Source organism: Amia ocellicauda, chromosome 14 (assembly GCF_036373705.1).
Source record: "Amia ocellicauda isolate fAmiCal2 chromosome 14, fAmiCal2.hap1, whole genome shotgun sequence".
Taxonomy (NCBI): domain Eukaryota; kingdom Metazoa; phylum Chordata; class Actinopteri; order Amiiformes; family Amiidae; genus Amia; species Amia ocellicauda.
Window position 1 is genome coordinate 21,842,105 of NC_089863.1, and position 18,333 is coordinate 21,860,437.

Below are 18,333 nucleotides of genomic sequence, written 5' to 3' on the forward strand. Positions count from 1 at the left end.
CTACCTCTCCACAGGTTCTCTATAAATTACAATCTGATAGCCAAACACAATCCCGAGATCAAATCTAAATATACAGGGTGGTAATTTTTAAAGGTACTCACCCTTGCTTTGGTCCCGGGAGTGGAGGCAAGTTCAGATCCTCATTCGTGACGCCAAGTTGTAGAACCGTGTGGGAAATAAGAGGAGAAGTCGCAGAGATAAAGCAAATAGAACTTTAATGGAGCCGACTCGGAAGCTCCACGTCAGAAATAATTCCTTCAGTGAGACTTAATGTTTACAAACATGAGTACAACTTTATAGGAAAAATGACGTAACATCTTATGGCCGTTCATCCAATCAGAAGAAACAGGTCCGGGTCCGTTTTACGATCTGTCCTCCCATGAAGAGGTGATGGATCCAAAGCAGATGTCCGTCTTTGATGTGCACTAGGAAGATGCGATCCCACGGTCATCATTTACCTAGTGTCAATCGTTCTTTAACAGAAACAATTCCTGCCTATCTGGAGAAATGATTAAGTCATAAACAAATTCTCAGCAGACAGCTGTAGGCTATTTCGGCACTGTGTAATCTTTCATTACTGACAGGAGTTTCTAACAAATCGACCTTGTTGACCCTTTACTTGTCCTGCTAAATCGAATGTGCTCAGTCTGTATACAAAACTACTTCTAATGCTAGTATTAATATAAAACATTATATAATAATCACAAAACACTTTCTTCAACTTCCTATACAGAGTCTTCAGAGAGTTAGTTGAAAATGCATGGGTATATTTTAAGAATATACTACTCAAGGCTCAGGAGCAATTTGTACCAAAACTTAGCAAATTGAGGAACAAAAAACACTGGCCAAAATGGTTTAATAGAGGTATGCAAACAAAAATAAAGAGGAAGAAAATGTTGTATAGCGCATATAAAAGGGATGGTGATGAAACAAAATACATAGAATATGTTGAGCTGCAAAGAGATCTTAAGAAAGGGATCAGGAAAGCAAAGATGGAATTAGAAAGAAACATAGTTCTTGGAGCTCAAACCAATGCAAAGAGCTTTTTTCAATATCACAACAGCAAGCGGTTAATAAAAGAGGAGGTGAAACAGATAAAGCGCAAAAACGGAGGTATCTTGGAAATTGAACAAGATGAGCAAATATTCTAAATGAGTATTTCACAGAGGTTTTTACAAAAGAAAAAACAGATGACATGCCACAGGTTGACAATCAGTCCAGTCAAACCCTAAGAGAGATCAGGATAAATGAGGAGGAGGTACTAAAGGGACTAGCAGAATTAAAAACAAACAAATCACCTGGGCCAGATGGGATATTTCCAACAGTACTTCAAGAAAATAGGTGGCTCAGCAGATACAATCTTGGCAGCACAGGCTATTCAGAGGAACTTAGATAATATTTAGTTGTGGGCTGACACCTGGCAAATGAAATTCAATGTGGACAAGTGCAAGGTAATACATGCAGGTAACAAAAATGTCCACTATAATTACACTATGGGAGGTACAGATCTACATGAAGTAACGCATGAGAAAGACCTAGGAGTCTATGTGGACTCCTCACTTTCTCCATCCAAGCAATGTGGGGAAGCAATAAAGAAGGCAAACAGAATGCTAGGGTATATTGTCAAAAGTGTAGAATTTAAAACAAGGGCAGTAATGTTAAGACTGTACAATGCGCTAGTTAGACCTCATCTGGAATACTGTGTACAGTTCTGGGCACCACACTTCAAAAAGGATATTGCTGCCTTAGAGGCAGTTCAGAGGAGAGCAAGGGAAAGTCCTACTCGGAGAGACTGAGGGAACTGAACCTTTTCACCCTGGAACAGAGGAGACTACCCGGGGACACAAATGGAAATTGGGCTTCAAGGCATTCAAAACGGAAAACAGGAGACACTTCTTTACACAGAGAGTAGTCACAATCTGGAATAAACTACCCAGCGATGTGGTTGAAGCTGAAAGTTTGGGAACATTTAAAAATGGTCTGGAATGGATCCTTGGATCACTTCGATATTAATGAACACCAAACGAGCACGATGGGTCGAATGGTCCCCTCTCATTTGTAAACTCTCTTATGTTCTTAAAAGGGTCTGAAGCAGCATGAAAGAGCACACTAGGCAGCTGTGAGCAGACAGAGAGGGGAGTGTATTTTGTGTTGGCCGAGAATCGAACCCGGGTCAACTGCTTGGAAGGCAGCTATGCTAACCACTATACCACCAAAACCTAGAAACTAGTTCATCACCATATCTCACTGTGGTTGAACATGATTCCAGGATTGCAAAGTGGCAGGCAATTCGTTTTCCAAATTGCAATCGGTGAACATTTGGGAAGCCCTGCGTTATCTGCAGTTTCCTGTTCCTGAGTGCGGAAGGAAAATGTCCATTAGCATCTTTCCAGATTGCACTTTATTCAGACCTTTCCGAAATGAAACAAAACCAAAGTTGAAACACACCAGAGGATGGTTTCAATCCATCGACCTCTGGGTTATGGGCCCAGCACGCTTCCGCTGTGCCACTCTGCTCCTTGGCCACTCAGCCACCTGTTAACGTCACAGCCACTCCTATATTGCATATTGCAAGCAATACAAGTTTGCAAAGCCCTGCGTTATTTCCACTTTCCTGTTCAAGACTGCACACCGAGCTTCTCCATGCGCTGGGGCAGCTTTCCAGGTTTCAGTGCCTTCACATTTCACCCTGTATGTGCTGTGGGAAGCATCATGTCAATTGTTTTGTACTAAGCGGATCGGGGCTCAGTCTGAGCTCAGATCCGAGCTTAAAAATGACCGTGCTTCTGAGCAGCTGGGACTCAAAGCCACACTCCCTGGCTTAGGAACCCAGTGTCTGATCCACTAGGACACGGGGGCTCAGCCAGACAGTATCGGAAAATGGAAATAAATAAATTAATTAATAAATAAAAAGATGCTGCGCGTTACACAATAGACACCAGGTAAAGAAGTGAATAGTTACAGGATCTGTCACGTAAGCTCCTCAACTTGAAACGGGCATGTACGAACTCCTGTGAAATAACACGAGATGGATAACTCCCCCTTCTCTGCTGCAGCAGAATGTGACTACCTATTGCGCAGATTATTGCGTCAATTGATTCGAAAAGAGGGCTGGCATTTGTCACCAATGTGTCTCGTTTTATTTCTGAAATATAACTCCCAGAAAATATTGTCTGTGTTTTTGAAATTGAATAACCTCAAAAGAAAGAAATGATCCAGTCAATTGCTAAAGAAGAGTCTTGCCGCTGCATTCTGGAATGAAGAAAAGAATGAAATGACAAGTACAATCAAATCAAGAAAGAGAGCGGGCTTTGTCGGATGTGCCAGCCGGGAATCGAACCCGAGTCACAAGAATGGGAATCTTGTATGATACCACTACACCACTGGCGCTGCTGGGGAAGCTCTGGCTTGCGTCCTTGAAGCAAATTCATAGAAAGCGTCCCATGGGGCAAGATGATGTCTTAATGATTATCCTTATTAGTCTGTTGTCGATCTGCTTAATACGTACCTAGCCAATCACTACATCACAGGTGCAGAGACAATCAGTATGAAGGCGAACACGATTTCGTTAACGTGTGCCCATTTACAAGTTCAATGAATGTATACATAAATAAAGCAGATCTGGGTTTTCCTCTGAAACATTTAGGACTGGTTTCATAAATGCGTCCATAAGTCCATAAACGCCACGAGTGCAACGTGCAACTCTATTGTAGCTGCTGTTACTGTACGATTCATCGTGATACGTGTGTGTTTTATTTCAGCTGTAACTCGCCCTGGTTAAGCACGTCTACGGTGTAATTTAAAAATATTACAGAAATTGTCGTTTGCAGTTACAAATCTGTAGTAAGAGTAATACGTTAAGGGAGTCAAGTTCAGCAATTTAAAATACAAATCTACTAGCACATATCTTGATAAAGATTACAATAATAACAATAATAATAATACATAGCAAATATTTATTTTAGTGTTGCACATGGAAAGTTTTCTTACAGTAACTTCTGAATATAATGTTGTCTATACCCTTTTAGCTATTCGTAATATCTCTTAACAGAAACTTGTATATTTTTAGCTGTCTCCAATCATCTAAAGCAGAAGTATTTACAAGTTGCCACAGAGAGAGACCGGAGAGTACAGGTGAGAGGTAGCCATCTTGTTGTTTGACTAGTTTCAGAATAGCCTTAGCATTGCTCATTTTGTTTTAAGTTTGCCTTAAATTGACATTAGCATTGTCTGTAGTTTGCCTAAATTGAAGCCAATTCAGTTCAGCTGCTGAGTTGGTGAAAGTAAACAGGTTGTAGAAGGGAGTTTCTGTCTAGGACTAGCAGGAATTATGTTGTAGGAGGAGCCAGGTGGGGCCAATTAGGTGTGAATTGGGGGTAGGTAGACAAAAGCTACTTAAAGCAGCTGTTGAGAAAGAGCTGTGCTGTTTTTCGCTGACAAAAGTTAGGCAGTTGACTAGCAGCAGGAACCAAGAGAAGTACAAACAAACAAACAAACAAAAAGTAACATTTAGAAGCATGTGGCCACTACAGTGTCAGGTTTGCAGAATGATTGCCTTCCTGGATGAACTCATCCAAGAAGGCTTCATATGAGAACGTTGTCGGCAGGTTGAAATCCTAGAGATCAATTGATCTTGAGGCTCAGCTTGTCGATCTGCGCTGTATTAGGGATATAGAAGAATTGGTCAATCAGCCCATGAGAGAGATGGTGTGCACGCCAAAACCTAGGAGAGTTGAGACCTTAGAGCAGGACAGCGTAGAGAACTGCTGGGTTACAGTAGGTCGTAACCGCAGAAAAGGGCGTGCACACCCCGTAGAGACACCCCAAGAGCTTGAATTGCCCAACAGGTTCCAACTGCTGGACACCGAGTTGGACAGTGACAGCTCAGAGGGTGATGGGGGGCAGTTGAGCACCAGAGCACCATGGTGCCCAATCCCCCCCCAGACGAAGGAGGTAGTTATAGTAGGAGACTCAATTCTTAGAGGTGTAGATCACACAGTGTGTTCTAGTGACATGGAGACCCGCATTGGTATCTTGCCTGCCTGGTGCTCAGGTTGCAGATCTCCCTAAACTAGTAGACGGGCTACTGGCCAAAGCCGGGGGGAATCCACCGGTCATGGTCAGGGAGACAGGCAGAGATTAGAAAGTTTAACACGTGGTTGAAAGCTTGGTGTAGGGAAGAGGGGTTTAGGTTTATGGAGCATTGGTCTTTCTTCTGGGATAGATGGGACCTGTACAAACCGGACGGTCTACATCTAAACAGAAGGGGGGCTAATGCATTGGAAGAGCGTATGTGCAGTGAAATTGAGAATCATTTAAACTAGGAACCAGGGGGGCAGGGAGCTTTGACAATGGGAGATGTTCCACTAAGGAAAGGAAACCAAGGGAAACTGCCAGTAGGAAAGTCCTGAAATGTTTGTACTTCAATGCCAGGAGTATAAGGAACAAGATGTTAGACTTGGAAGCCACAGTGCTGGTGTGTGACTATGATGTTGTAGGAGTGACAGAAACATGTCTTACAGAAAATGATGGGGATGAATACAAGTTGGAAGGATACACACAGTTTAGGTGAGACAGGCAAAATCGAAGAGGGGGTGGGGTAGCATTATATGTGAAAAATGACATTGAGGCAGAAGAACTTGTATTAGATCCCAGTAATGGAACAGAATCTTTGTGGGTGAAACGTTTGAACAAGAGATCTGGAGGATTAGCGGTAGGAGTGTGTTACAGGCCACCAAACTCAGATTTTCAGAAAGATGCTGCATTGTACAGTGTAATCAGGACTGCATGTAGCAAGGATGTGGCTGTTATAATGGGGGATTTCAATTTCCCAAACTAAGACTGGGAAAGCCCAGTGGGGACTACAGAAGCAGAAATGGAAATGGTTGAGATGGTAAATGACTGCTTTCTAACTCAATTTGTCAGGGAACCAACCAGAGAGAGCGCATGTATTGACTTGATCTTTTCAAATGACCAAGATAGAGTCAGGGGGACAGTAGTTAGAGAACCAATGGCAAATTGTGATCACAATATGGTTATCTTTGAGGCATTCTTTCAAAAAACAAGGTCCAAGTCTAAAACAATGGTCTACAATTTTAGAAAAGCAAATCTTGAAGATATGAGACTGCACTTAGAAGAGGTAGACTGGAGCACACTGGATACAGAGTTAGTTGAAAATGCATGGGTATATTTTAAGAATATACTAATCGAGGCTCAGGTCCAATTTGTACCAAAACTTAGCAAATTGAGGAACAAAAAACATTGGCCAAAATGGTTTAATAGAGGTATGCAAAAAATATAAAGAGAAAGACAATGTTGTATAGTGCATACAAAAGGGATGGTGACGAAACAAAATACATAGAATATGTTGAGCTGCAAAGAGATCTTTAGAAAGGGATCAGGAAAGCAAAGAGGGAATTAGAAAGAAACATAGCTCTTGGAGCTCAAACCAATGCAAAACTGAGCCAGGAAATTGCAGACCAATCAGTCTGACCTGCATCACCTGTAAAATGTTGGAAAAAATGATTAGACAGAAAATAGAGGCGCATCTCAATGAAAACCATATTCTCGGAGCTAGTCAACATGGGTTTAGACGAGGCAGATCATGTCTTACTAATTTATTAGAATGTTTAGAACATGCAACTGCAGCTGTAGATCACGTGAAAGCATATGATATGATATACTTAGATTTCCAAAAAGCTTTTGATAAGGTTCCACACCAAAGACTGATCCTCAAATTGGAAGCTGTAGGCATTCAGGGTAATGTAAGTAGATGGATTATGAACTGGTTGATGTCTAGGAAACAGAGGGTGTCGATTAGAGGAGTCACTTCTAACTGGAATGAGGTTGTTAGTGGAGTTCCACAGGGATCAGTACTAGGGCCTTTGCTTTTTCTAATCTATATTAATGATCTGGACTCTGGGATAGTTAGCAAACTTGTCAAATTTGCAGATGATACTAAAATAGGTGGCTCAGCAGATACAATCTTGGCAGCACAGGCTATTCAGAGGGACTTAGATAATATTCAGTTGTGGGCTGACACCTGGCAAATGAAATTCAATGTGGACAAGTGCAAGGTAATACATGCAGGTAACAAAAATGTCCACTATAATTACACTATGGGAGGTACAGATCTAGATGAAGTAACGCATGAGAAAGACCTAGGAGTCTATGTGGACTCCTCATTTTCTCCATCCAAGCAATGTGGGGAAGCAATAAAAAAGGCAAACAGAATGCTAGGGTATATTGTCAAAAGTGTAGAATTTAAAACAAGGGCAGTAATGTTAAGACTGTACAATGCGCTAGTTAGACCTCATCTGGAATACTGTGTACAGTTCTGGGCACCACACTTCAAGAAGGATATTGCTGCCTTAGAGGCAGTTCAGAGGAGAGCAACCAGACTTATTCCAGGTCTGAAGGGAAAGTCCTACTCGGAGAGACTGAGGGAACTGAACCTTTTCACCCTGGAACAGAGGAGACTACGTGGGGACTTGATCCAAGTCTTCAAAATCATGAAAGGCATCGACCACATCAAACCAGAGGAGCTTTTCCAGATCAGCAGGGACACACGCACCCGGGGACACAAATGGAAATTGGGCTTCAAGGCATTCAAAACGGAAAACAGGAGACACTTCTTTACACAGAGAGTAGTCACAATCTGGAATAAACTACCCAGCGATGTTGTTTAAGCTGAAAGTTTGGGAACATTTAAAAATGGTCTGGAAAGGATCCTTGGATCACTTCGATATTATTGAACACCAAACGAGCATGAAGAGTCGAATGGTCCCCTCTCGTTTGTAAACTTTCATATGTTCTTAAAAGTGTCTGAAGCAGCATGAAAGAGCACACTAAGCAGCTGAGAACAGACAGAGAGTGGAGTGAATATTGCGCTGGCCGGGAATTGAACCCGGGTCAACTGCTTGGAAGGCAGCTATGCTAACCACTATACCACCAACACTTGAACAAGAAAAGTCTAGCCGCTGTATTCTGGAATGAATAAAGAAATGAAATGACAAGGGCAATCAAAGCAAGTAAGACAGTAGGCTGTGTGGCATACGCTAGCCAGAAATCGAACGCAACTCACAAGAACAGGAACCTTGTATGATACCACTACACCACTGGCGCTGCGGGGAAGCTCTAGATTCTGTCACCGAAGCAAATGCACAAGACATATAAAACGCGTCCTCTGGGGCACAATGGTCTTTTAATAATTATCTGTAATAATCTGCAGTCGAACTGCTTAATACGTACCTAGCTAATCACTACATCACAGGCGCATGGTTGTCATTCGGGGAAAATATGTGTTCACGAATGTTCATCGGAGTGGTTGTCATGCTAAGAGGTCAGTTGGAGTAGAGGTAGCTGGCCATGCCGTGCCTCGTTGGCGCAGTAGGTAGCGCGTCAGTCTCATAATCTGAAGGTGGTGAGTTCGACCCTCACACGGGGCAAGCACTCTTCCTTTATCTTTGAGTTTTACCACACTGATCTCCAGCTGCAGAAAAAAGGCGCACACCTGTGCAATAAAGTGGTTGCTTGCGCTGTCTGAAGAAATTCATGGCAAAATGCCAAATCCTGGGATGGAACAAGGGACCTTTAGATGTTCAGTCTATCGCTCCCCCAACTGAGCTATTTCGGCCATTGGTGAGATGACGTCGTGATCCCAAAAGTCAAAGTGAAGGAAGCCCTGGCAGAACACAGTCATTGAAAAGTTCATTGTTTTCCATGACGTCGGCAACGACTCAATTTGATCACTGCAACACAAGTCAGGATGGCCGAGTGGTGTAAGGTGCTGCGTGCAGGTCATCATCTCCTGTAGAGGCTTGGCTTTGAATCCCACCTCTGACAAGGGTCCTTTTACCACTCAGGAGCACACACTTACCCGTGCTGGCGACAAGGACAACAAGAGTTGAGGACTGTGTTGAAAACAACATTACACAAAGAATTCAATGTTGAAAGAAATACATCAATACATAAATCAATGGACATGTATTTATTCATTGATTGATTGACTTCAACATGTCTTAATTTAGTCGCTGTACCCACAAAGCAACACTCAGCATAGTGGAGGCTACAGCTCGGCGTTATTGCGTGTACCTTACATGTATCACCCCTGGCACCTGGCCCTGATAACTCCCTACTTTTTGACCACAGTCTGTCTGTGACTTGAACCCGAGAAGTAAAAATGATGCACATGGGCGCTTGCAATCTCGTTGTTTCAATCACATATCACAGTGGATGCGTACACACGGTGTTTCTCGGAGATTGCTGGGACAGTAACGAATGTGTTCCTTGCTTTACATGTCATCTAGCGCACAGTAGCTTTTTCTCCTTCTTTTTGCCCATATCATCCACATATTGTGCCTTTGGGGAACGCCTCCGAAACAGATTTAGAATGCTCTGAGATTCAAGAAACGACAGTGCAACTCTTTTCCAGGGTTGTGGGTAACGCGTTACTAAGTAACGCATTACAGTAATGTTATTACTTTTGGTAGTAACGAGTAACGTAACGTGGTATGGTTCCAAAAGGAGTAATAATATTACAGTTACTGATTCCTTTTTTTTGTTCTCGTTACTGCATTACACATTGTAACGATATGGTCTTAATAAGGACGATAAGGACGTCTATGTCGTACATTAAAAATATTAGAAAAACTGTCGTTTGCAGTTACAAATCTGTAGTAAGAGTAATAAGTTAAAGGAGTCAAGTTGAGACATTTAAGATGCAGATCTACTAGCACATATCTTGATGATGATTACAATAATAACAATAATAAAAATAAATAGCAAAGATGTATTTTAGTGTTGCACGTTTTCTTATGGTAACGTAATGCTTGTCTGAGTATAATGTTGTCTATACACGTTTAGCTACTGCTAATATCTCTTAACAGAAACGTGTATTTATTATGCTGTCTCCAATCATCTAAAGCACAAAGAATAAAACAGCCACAAAAGTCCTTTCCACACCAGGCTCTATCGCTCGTAGTGTTGCTTTCTGTCTTCATTTTTAAAACGAAACACAAAACCAAACCCACAATCGCTCCGCTCCTCCCACAACAGGGGGTGGACTTCCGACACTGGCCTGGTTTTCCTGTGGCGCTTTATTAAAACAACAAAAGATAACAGTATGTCTCTGTCATTATCAACTGCTTGTGTTGGTGTAGCTTTGAAATTGTTTATTGAGGTCCCACAACGTTTGGGGTGTAATGCAGACTAATGAAAAAGTAAAGTAACTAATTACATTCTCCAGGAAGTAAAAAGTAAAGTGTTTAGTTAATTTTGATATGAGTAACGAGTACAATGTAAGACATTACTTTTTGTGAGTAACGACCCCAACACTGCTCTTTTCCTTCTCTTTTGGCTTGTTTGTTTGTTGTTGAAGGAGATACAAAGTTTGAGAGTGTCTCATTTTATTTCTGAAATATAACTCCCAGAAAGTATGGTCTTTGTGTTCTTGAAATTGAATAACCTCAAAAGAAAGAAATGGTCCAATGAATTGCCGAAGAAAAGTCTAGCCGCTGTATTCTGGAATGAAGAAAAAAATGAAATGACAAGGGCAATCAAAGCAAGTAAGAAAGTAGGCTGTGTGGCATACGCTAGCCAGAAATCGAACGCAACTCACAAGAACAGGAACCTTGTATGATACCACTACACCACTGGCGCTGCGGGGAAGCTCTAGATTCTGTCACCGAAGCAAATGCACAAGACATATAAAACGCGTCCCCTGGGGCACAATGGTCTTTTAATAATTATCTGTAATAATCTGCAGTCGAACTACTTAATACGTACCTAGCTAATCACTACATCACAGGCGCATGGTTGTCATTCGGGGAAAATATGTGTTCACGAATGTTCATCGGAGTGGTTGTCATGCTAAGAGGTCAGATGGAGTAGAGGGAGCTGCCCATGCCGTGCCTCGTTGGCGCAGTAGGTAGCGCGTCAGTCTCATAATCTGAAGGTGGTGAGTTCGACCCTCACACGGGGCAAGCACTCTTCCTTTATCTTTGAGTTCTACCACACTGATCTCCAGCTGCAGAAAAAAGGCGCACACCTGTGCAATAAAGTGGTTGCTTGCGCTGTCTGAAGAAATTCATGGCAAAATGCCAAATCCTGGGATGGAACAAGGGACCTTTAGATGTTCAGTCTATCGCTCACCCAACTGAGCTACTTCGGCCATTGGTGAGATGACGTCGTGATCCCAAAAGTCAAAGTGAAGGAAGCCCTGGCAGAACACAGTCATTGAAAAGTTCATTGTTTTCCATGACGTCGGCAACGACTCAATTTGATCACTGCAACACAAGTCAGGATGGCCGAGTGGTGTAAGGTGCTGTGTGCAGGTCATCGTCTCCTGTAGAGGCTTGGCTTTGAATCCCACCTCTGACAAGGGTCCTTTTACCACTCAGGAGCACACACTTACCCGTGCTGGCGACAAGGACAACAAGAGTTTAGGACTGTGTTGAAAACGACATTACACAAAGAATTCAATGTTGAAAGAAATACATCAATACATAAATCAATGGACATGTATTTATTCATTGATTGATTGACTTCAACATGTCTTAATTTAGTCGCTGTACCCACAAAGCAACACTCAGCATAGTTGAGGCTATAGCTCGGCGTTATTGCGTGTACCTTACATGTATCACCCCTGGCACCTGGCCCTGATAACTCCCTACTTTTTGACCACAGTCTGTCTGTGACTTGAACCCGAGAAGTAAAAATGATGCACATGGGTGCTTGCAATCTCGTTGTTTCAATCACATATCACAGTGGATGCGTACACACGGTGTTTCTCGGAGATTGCTGGGACAGTAACGAATGTGTTCCTTGCTTTACATGTCATCTAGCGCACAGTAGCTTTTTCTCCTTCTTTTTGCCCATATCATCCACATATTGTGCCTTTGGGGAACGCCTCCGAAACAGATTTAGAATGCTCTGAGATTCAAGAAACGACAGTGCAACTCTTTTCCAGCGTTGTGGGTAACGCGTTACTAAGTCTGAGTTGTAGAACCATGTGGGAAATTAGTGGAGAAGTCGCGGAGATAAAGCAAATAGAACTTTAATGGAGCCGGCTCGGAAGCTCCACGTCAGAAATAATTCCTTCAGTGAGACTTAATGTTTACAAACATGAGTACAACTTTATAGGAAAAATGACGTAACATCTTATGGCCGTTCATCCAATCAGAAGATACAGGTCCGGGTCCGTTTTACGATCTGTCCTCCCGTGAAGAGGTGATGGATCCAAAGCAGATGTCCGTCTTTGATGTGCACTAGGAAGATGCGATCCCACGGTCGTCATTTACCTAGTGTCAATCGTTCTTTAACAGAAACAATTCCTGCCTATCTGGAGAAACGATTAAGTCATAAACAAATTCTCAGGAGACAGCTCTAGGCTATTTCGGCACTGTGTAATCTTTCATTACTGACAGGAGTTTCTAACAAATCGACCTTGTTGACCCTTTACTTGTCCTGCTAAATCGAATGTGCTCAGTCTGTATACAAAACTACTTCTAATGCTAGTATTAATATAAAACATTATATAATAATCACAAAACACTTTCTTCAACTTCCAAAAAGAGTCTTCAGAGAGTTAGTTGAAAATGCATGGGTATATTTTAAGAATATACTACACGAGGCTCAGGAACAATTTGTACCAAAACTTAGCAAATTGAGGAACAAAAAACATTGGCCAAAATGGTTTAATAGAGGTATGCAAAAAATATAAAGAGGAAGACAATGTTGTATAGCGCATACAAAAGGGATGGTGACGAAACAAAATACATAGAATATGTTGAGCTGCAAAGAGATCTTAAGAAAGGGATCAGGAAAGCAAAGAGGGAATTAGAAAGAAAAATAGCTCTTGGAGCTCAAACCAATGCAAAGAGCTTTTTTCAATATCACAACAGCAAGCGGTTAATAAAGGAGGAGGTGAAACAGATAAACGGCAAAAACGGAGGTATCTTGGAAAACGAACAAGATGTGGCACATATTATAAATGAGTATTTCACAGAGGTTTTTACAAAAGAAAAAACAGATGACATGCCACAGGTTGACAATCAGTCCAGTCAATCCCTAAGAGAGATCAGGATAAATGAGGAGGAGGTACTAAAGGGACTAGCAGAATTAAAAACAAACAAATCACCTGGGCCAGATGGGATATTTTCAACAGTACTTCAAGAAAATAGGTGGCTCAGCAGATACAATCTTGGCAGCACAGGCTATTCAGAGGAACTTAGATAATATTCAGTTGTGGGCTGACACCTGGCAAATGCAATTCAATGTGGACAAGTGCAAGGTAATACATGCAGGTAACAAAAATGTCCAGTATAATTACACTATGGGAGGTACAGATCTACATGAAGTAACGCATGAGAAAGACTTAGGAGTCTATGTGGACTCCTCACTTTCTCCATCCAAGCAATGTGGGGAAGCAATAAAGAAGGCAAACAGAATGCTAGGGTATATTGTCAAAAGTGTAGAATTTAAAACAAGGGCAGTCATGTTAAGACTGTACAATGCGCTGGAATACTGTGTACAGTTCTGGGCACCACACTTCAAAAAGGATATTGCTGCCTTAGAGGCAGTTCAGAGGAGAGCAACCAGACTTATTCCAGGTCTTCAAGGGAAAGTCCTACTCGGAGAGACTGAGAGAACTGAACCTTTTCACCCTGGTACAGAGGAGACTACCCGGGGACAGAAATGGAAATTGGGCTTCAAGGCATTCAAAACGGAAAACAGGAGACACTTCTTTACACAGAGAGTAGTCACAATCTGGAATAAACTACCCAGCGATGTGGTTGAAGCTGAAAGTTTGGGAACATTTAAAAATGGTCTGGAATGGATCCTTGGATCACTTCGATATTAATGAACACCAAACGAGCAAGATGGGTCGAATGGTCCCCTCTCGTTTGTTAACTCTCTTATGTTCTTAAAAGTGTCTGAAGCAGCATGAAAGAGCACACAAGGCAGCTGAGAACAGACAGAGAGGGGAGTATATATTGCGTTGGCCGGGAATCAAACCCGGGTAAACTGCTTGGAAGGCAGCTATGCTAACCACTATACCACCAACGCTTAGAAACTGCTTCCCCACAATATCTCACTGTGGTCGAACATGATTCCAGGATTGCAAAGTGGCAGGCAATTTGTTTTCCAAATTGCAATCGGTGAACATTTGGGAAGCCCTGCGATATCTGCAGTTTCCTGTTCCTGAGTGCGGAAGGAAAATGTCCATTAGCATCTTTCCAGATTGCACTTTATTCAGACCTTTCCGAAATGAAACAAAACCAAAGTTGAAACAAAGAAGAGGATGGTTTCAATCCATCGACCTCTGGGTTATGGGCCCAGCACGCTTCCGCTGCGCCACTCTGCTCCTTGGGCACACACCCACCTGTTAACGTCACAGCCACTCCTATATTGCATATTGCAAGCAATACAAGTTTGCAAAGCCCTGCGTTATTTCCACTTTCCTGTTCAAGACTGCACACCGAGCTTCTCCATGCGCTGGAGCAGCTTTCCAGGTTTCAGTGCCTTCACATTTCACCCTGTATGTGCTGTGGGAAGCATCATGTCAATTGTTTTGAACTAAGCGGATCGGGGCTCAGTCTGAGCTCAGATCCGAGCTTAAAAATGACCGTGCTTCTGAGCAGCTGGGACTCAAAGCCACACTCCCTGGCTTAGGAACCCAGTGTCTGATCCACTAGGACACGGGGGCTCAGCCAGACAGTATCGGAAAATGGAAATAAATAAATAAATAAATAAATAAATAAAAAGATGCTGCGCGTTACACAATAGACACCAGGTAAAGAAGTGAATAGTTACAGGAACTGTCACGTAAGCTCCTCAACTTGAAACGGGCACATGCGAACTCCTGTGAAATAACACGAGATGGATAACTACCCCTTCTCTGCTGCAGCAGAATGTGACTACCTATTGCGCAGATTATTGCGTCAATCGATTCGAAAAGAGGGCTGGCATTTGTCACCAATGTGTCTCGTTTTATTTCTGAAATATAACTCCCAGAAAATATTGTCTGTGTTTTTGAAATTGAATAACCTCAAAAGAAAGAAATGATCCAGTCAATTGCTAAAGAAGAGTCTTGCCGCTGCATTCTGGAATGAAGAAAAGAATGAAATGACAAGTACAATCAAAGCAAGAAAGAGAGCGGGCTGTGTCGGATGCGCCAGCCGGGAATCGAACCCGAGTCACAAGAATGGGACTCTTGTATGATACCACTACACCACTGGCGCTGCTGGGGAAGCTCTGGCTTGCGTCCTTGAAGCAAATTCATAGAAAGCGTCCCATGGGGCAAGATGATGTCTTAATGATTATCCTTATTAGTCTGTTGTCGATCTGCTTAATACGTACCTAGCCAATCACTACATCACAGGTGCAGAGACAATCAGTATGAAGGCGAACACGATTTCGTTAACGTGTGCCCATTTACAAGTTCAATGAATGTATACATAAATAAAGCAGATCTGGGTTTTCCTCTGAAACATTAAGGACTGGTTTCATAAATGCGTCCATAAGTCCATAAACGCCACGAGTGCAACGTGCAACTCTATTGTAGCTGCTGTTACTGTACGATTCATCGTGATACGTGTGTGTTTTATTTCAGCTGTAACAAATTTGCAGTTACAAATCTGTAGTAAGAGTAATACGTTAAGGGAGTCAAGTTCAGCAATTTAAAATACAAATCTACTAGCACATATCTTGATAAAGATTACAATAATAACAATAATAATAATACATAGCAAATATTTATTTTAGTGTTGCACATGGAAAGTTTTCTTACAGTAACTTCTGAATATAATGTTGTCTATACCCTTTTAGCTATTCGTAATACCTCTTAACAGAAACTTGTATATTTTTAGCTGTCTCCAATCATCTAAAGCATACAGAATAAGACAGCCACAAAAGTCCTTTCCACACCAGGCTCTATCGCTCGTAGTGTTGCTTTCTGTCACTGTCTTTAAAACGAGACACAAACCAAACCCACAATCGCTCCGCTCCTCCCACATCAGGGCGTGGACTTCCGACACTGGCCTGGTTTTCCTGTGGCGCTTTATTAGAACAGCAAGAGATAACAGTATGTTTCTGTCTTTATTCGACCGCATGTGTGGGTGTAACTTTGTAATTGTTTAATGAGGTCCCGCAACGTTTGGGGTGAAATGCAAAGTAATCTAATAGTAAAGTAACTAATTACTTTGCCCAGAGAGTAATAAGTAAAATATCTTGTTATATGAGTAAAGAATACAATGTAATACATTTCTTTTTGTGAGTAACGACACCATCACTGCTCTTTTCGATCTCGTTTTGCATGTATGTTTGTTGTTGACAGAGATACAAAGTTTGAGAGAAGACAGGCTGGCATTGGGGATGTAGCTCAGTGGTAGAGCGCATGCTTTGCATGTATGAGGTCCCGAGTTCAGTCCTCGGCATCTCCAGACTGTCTTTTAATGGAGCCCGTGCACTATGTCATTGGATGCACATAGCAAGTACCGAACAAATCGGGAGCCCGTGATTCATCGGTCACACTAGCATGGGCCTTTTCGGCACTCTTTCCCAGCATTCGTCCGAGAAACAGCGTGTGTATGTATTCATTGTGAGAAGTGAAACAATGGGCCGGATTGCAAGCTGGTTCTGTATACACTCACCTAAAGGATTATTAGGAACACCATACTAATACTGTGTTTGACCCCCTTTCGCCTTCAGAACTGCCTTAATTCTACATGGCATTGATTCAACAAGGTGCTGAAAGCATTCTTTAGAAATGTTGGCCCATATTGATAGGATAGCATCTTGCAGTTGATGGAGATTTGTGTGATGCACATCCAGGGCACGAAGCTCCCGTTCCACCACATCCCAAAGATGCTCTATTGGGTTGAGATCTGGTGACTGTGGGGGCCAGTTTAGTACAGTGAACTCATTGTCATGTTCAAGAAACCAATTTGAAATGATTCGACCTTTGTGACATGGTGCATTATCCTGCTGGAAGTAGCCATCAGAGGATGGGTACATGGTGGTCATAAAGGGATGGACATGGTCAGAAACAATGCTCAGGTAGGCCGTGGCATTTAAACGATGCCCAATTGGCACTAAGGGGCCTAAAGTGTGCCAAGAAAACATCCCCCACACCATTACACCACCACCACCAGCCTGCACAGTGGTAACAAGGCATGATGGATCCATGTTCTCATTCTGTTTACACCAAATTCTGACTCTACCATCTGAATGTCTCAACAGAAATCGTGACTCATCAGACCAGGCAACATTTTTCCAGTCTTCAACTGTCCAATTTTGGTGAGCTTGTGCAAATTGTAGCCTCTTTTTCCTATTTGTAGTGGAGATGAGTGGTACCCGGTGGGGTCTTCTGCTGTTGTAGCCCATCCGTCTCAAGGTTGTACGTGTTGTGGCTTCACAAATGCTTTGCTGCATACCTCGGTTGTAACGAGTGGTTATTTCAGTCAAAGTTGCTCTTCTATCAGCTTGAATCAGTCGGCCCATTCTCCTCTGACCTCTAGCATCAAGAAGGCATTTTCGCCCACAGGACTGCCGCATACTGGATGTTTTTCCCTTTTCACACCATTCTTTGTAAACCCTAGAAATGGTTGTGCGTGAAAATCCCAGTAACTGAGCAGATTGTGAAATACTCAGACCGGCCCGTCTGGCACCAACAACCATGCCACGCTCAAAATTGCTTAAATCACCTTTCTTTCCCATTCAGACATTCAGTTTGGAGTTCAGGAGATTGTCTTGACCAGGACCACACCCCTAAATGCATTGAAGCAACTGCCATGTGATTGGTTGGTTAGATAATTGCATTAATGAGAAATTGAACAGGTGTTCCTAATAATCCTTTAGGTGAGTGTAAGTGCGCAGGCTGTAAGATTTGGGCGCTTTAAACGGCACGGTGTACTTGAACATCTTCATCATCACGTTGACACACATGCCATCTAAAACGCGCGTTGTCTTTACTTGTTGGCTTGAAGTTAAACACAGACCGTCGTCAGGACTAGGGAATTAGCGGGGACAGGTGCCAGGTGTGATACATTGGAGGCACACGCACTAACACCGAGCTCAATGGCTCTACTAAGCTACTAAAAAAGAAGTGTTAACCAAGCACCGACCGATGCGTTTTCTCCCACTGAATTGTGCACCTCGAAAGTCTACCAAATGCAGACTCCTTAAGCAAAGCATTGTCCCCCACAGGACACCGACTTATATGTAAACCCTCCCTCTCTCCATAATCAATCTATCAGCAAGGAAAGGACCTAAATTCATGAGTAAATTACACATGCATTCAAAGCAATATGTAGAGCACGCTGTATCGGATAT

At 42.5% G+C, this 18,333-nt stretch overlaps 8 non-coding genes across 8 annotated transcripts; 3 read left to right on the forward strand and 5 right to left on the reverse strand.

Moving 5' to 3' along the window:
• Window positions 1–2,147: 2,147 nt before the first annotated feature.
• trnag-ucc (transfer RNA glycine (anticodon UCC)) lies at window positions 2,148–2,219 on the reverse strand. The gene has a single exon. It is a non-coding gene; the product is annotated as a tRNA-Gly (tRNA).
• Window positions 2,220–3,319: 1,100 nt separating this feature from the next.
• On the reverse strand, window positions 3,320–3,390 carry trnag-ccc (transfer RNA glycine (anticodon CCC)). Its single transcript has one exon. It is a non-coding gene; the product is annotated as a tRNA-Gly (tRNA).
• Window positions 3,391–7,885: 4,495 nt separating this feature from the next.
• trnag-ucc (transfer RNA glycine (anticodon UCC)) lies at window positions 7,886–7,957 on the reverse strand. Its single transcript has one exon. It is a non-coding gene; the product is annotated as a tRNA-Gly (tRNA).
• A 417-nt stretch (window positions 7,958–8,374) lies between these two features.
• trnam-cau (transfer RNA methionine (anticodon CAU)) lies at window positions 8,375–8,447 on the forward strand. Its single transcript has one exon. It is a non-coding gene; the product is annotated as a tRNA-Met (tRNA).
• Window positions 8,448–10,909: 2,462 nt separating this feature from the next.
• Window positions 10,910–10,982, forward strand: trnam-cau (transfer RNA methionine (anticodon CAU)). Its single transcript has one exon. It is a non-coding gene; the product is annotated as a tRNA-Met (tRNA).
• A 3,013-nt stretch (window positions 10,983–13,995) lies between these two features.
• Window positions 13,996–14,067, reverse strand: trnag-ucc (transfer RNA glycine (anticodon UCC)). Its single transcript has one exon. It is a non-coding gene; the product is annotated as a tRNA-Gly (tRNA).
• A 1,104-nt stretch (window positions 14,068–15,171) lies between these two features.
• trnag-ccc (transfer RNA glycine (anticodon CCC)) lies at window positions 15,172–15,242 on the reverse strand. Its single transcript has one exon. It is a non-coding gene; the product is annotated as a tRNA-Gly (tRNA).
• Window positions 15,243–16,370: 1,128 nt separating this feature from the next.
• trnaa-ugc (transfer RNA alanine (anticodon UGC)) lies at window positions 16,371–16,442 on the forward strand. Its single transcript has one exon. It is a non-coding gene; the product is annotated as a tRNA-Ala (tRNA).
• Window positions 16,443–18,333: the final 1,891 nt, after the last annotated feature.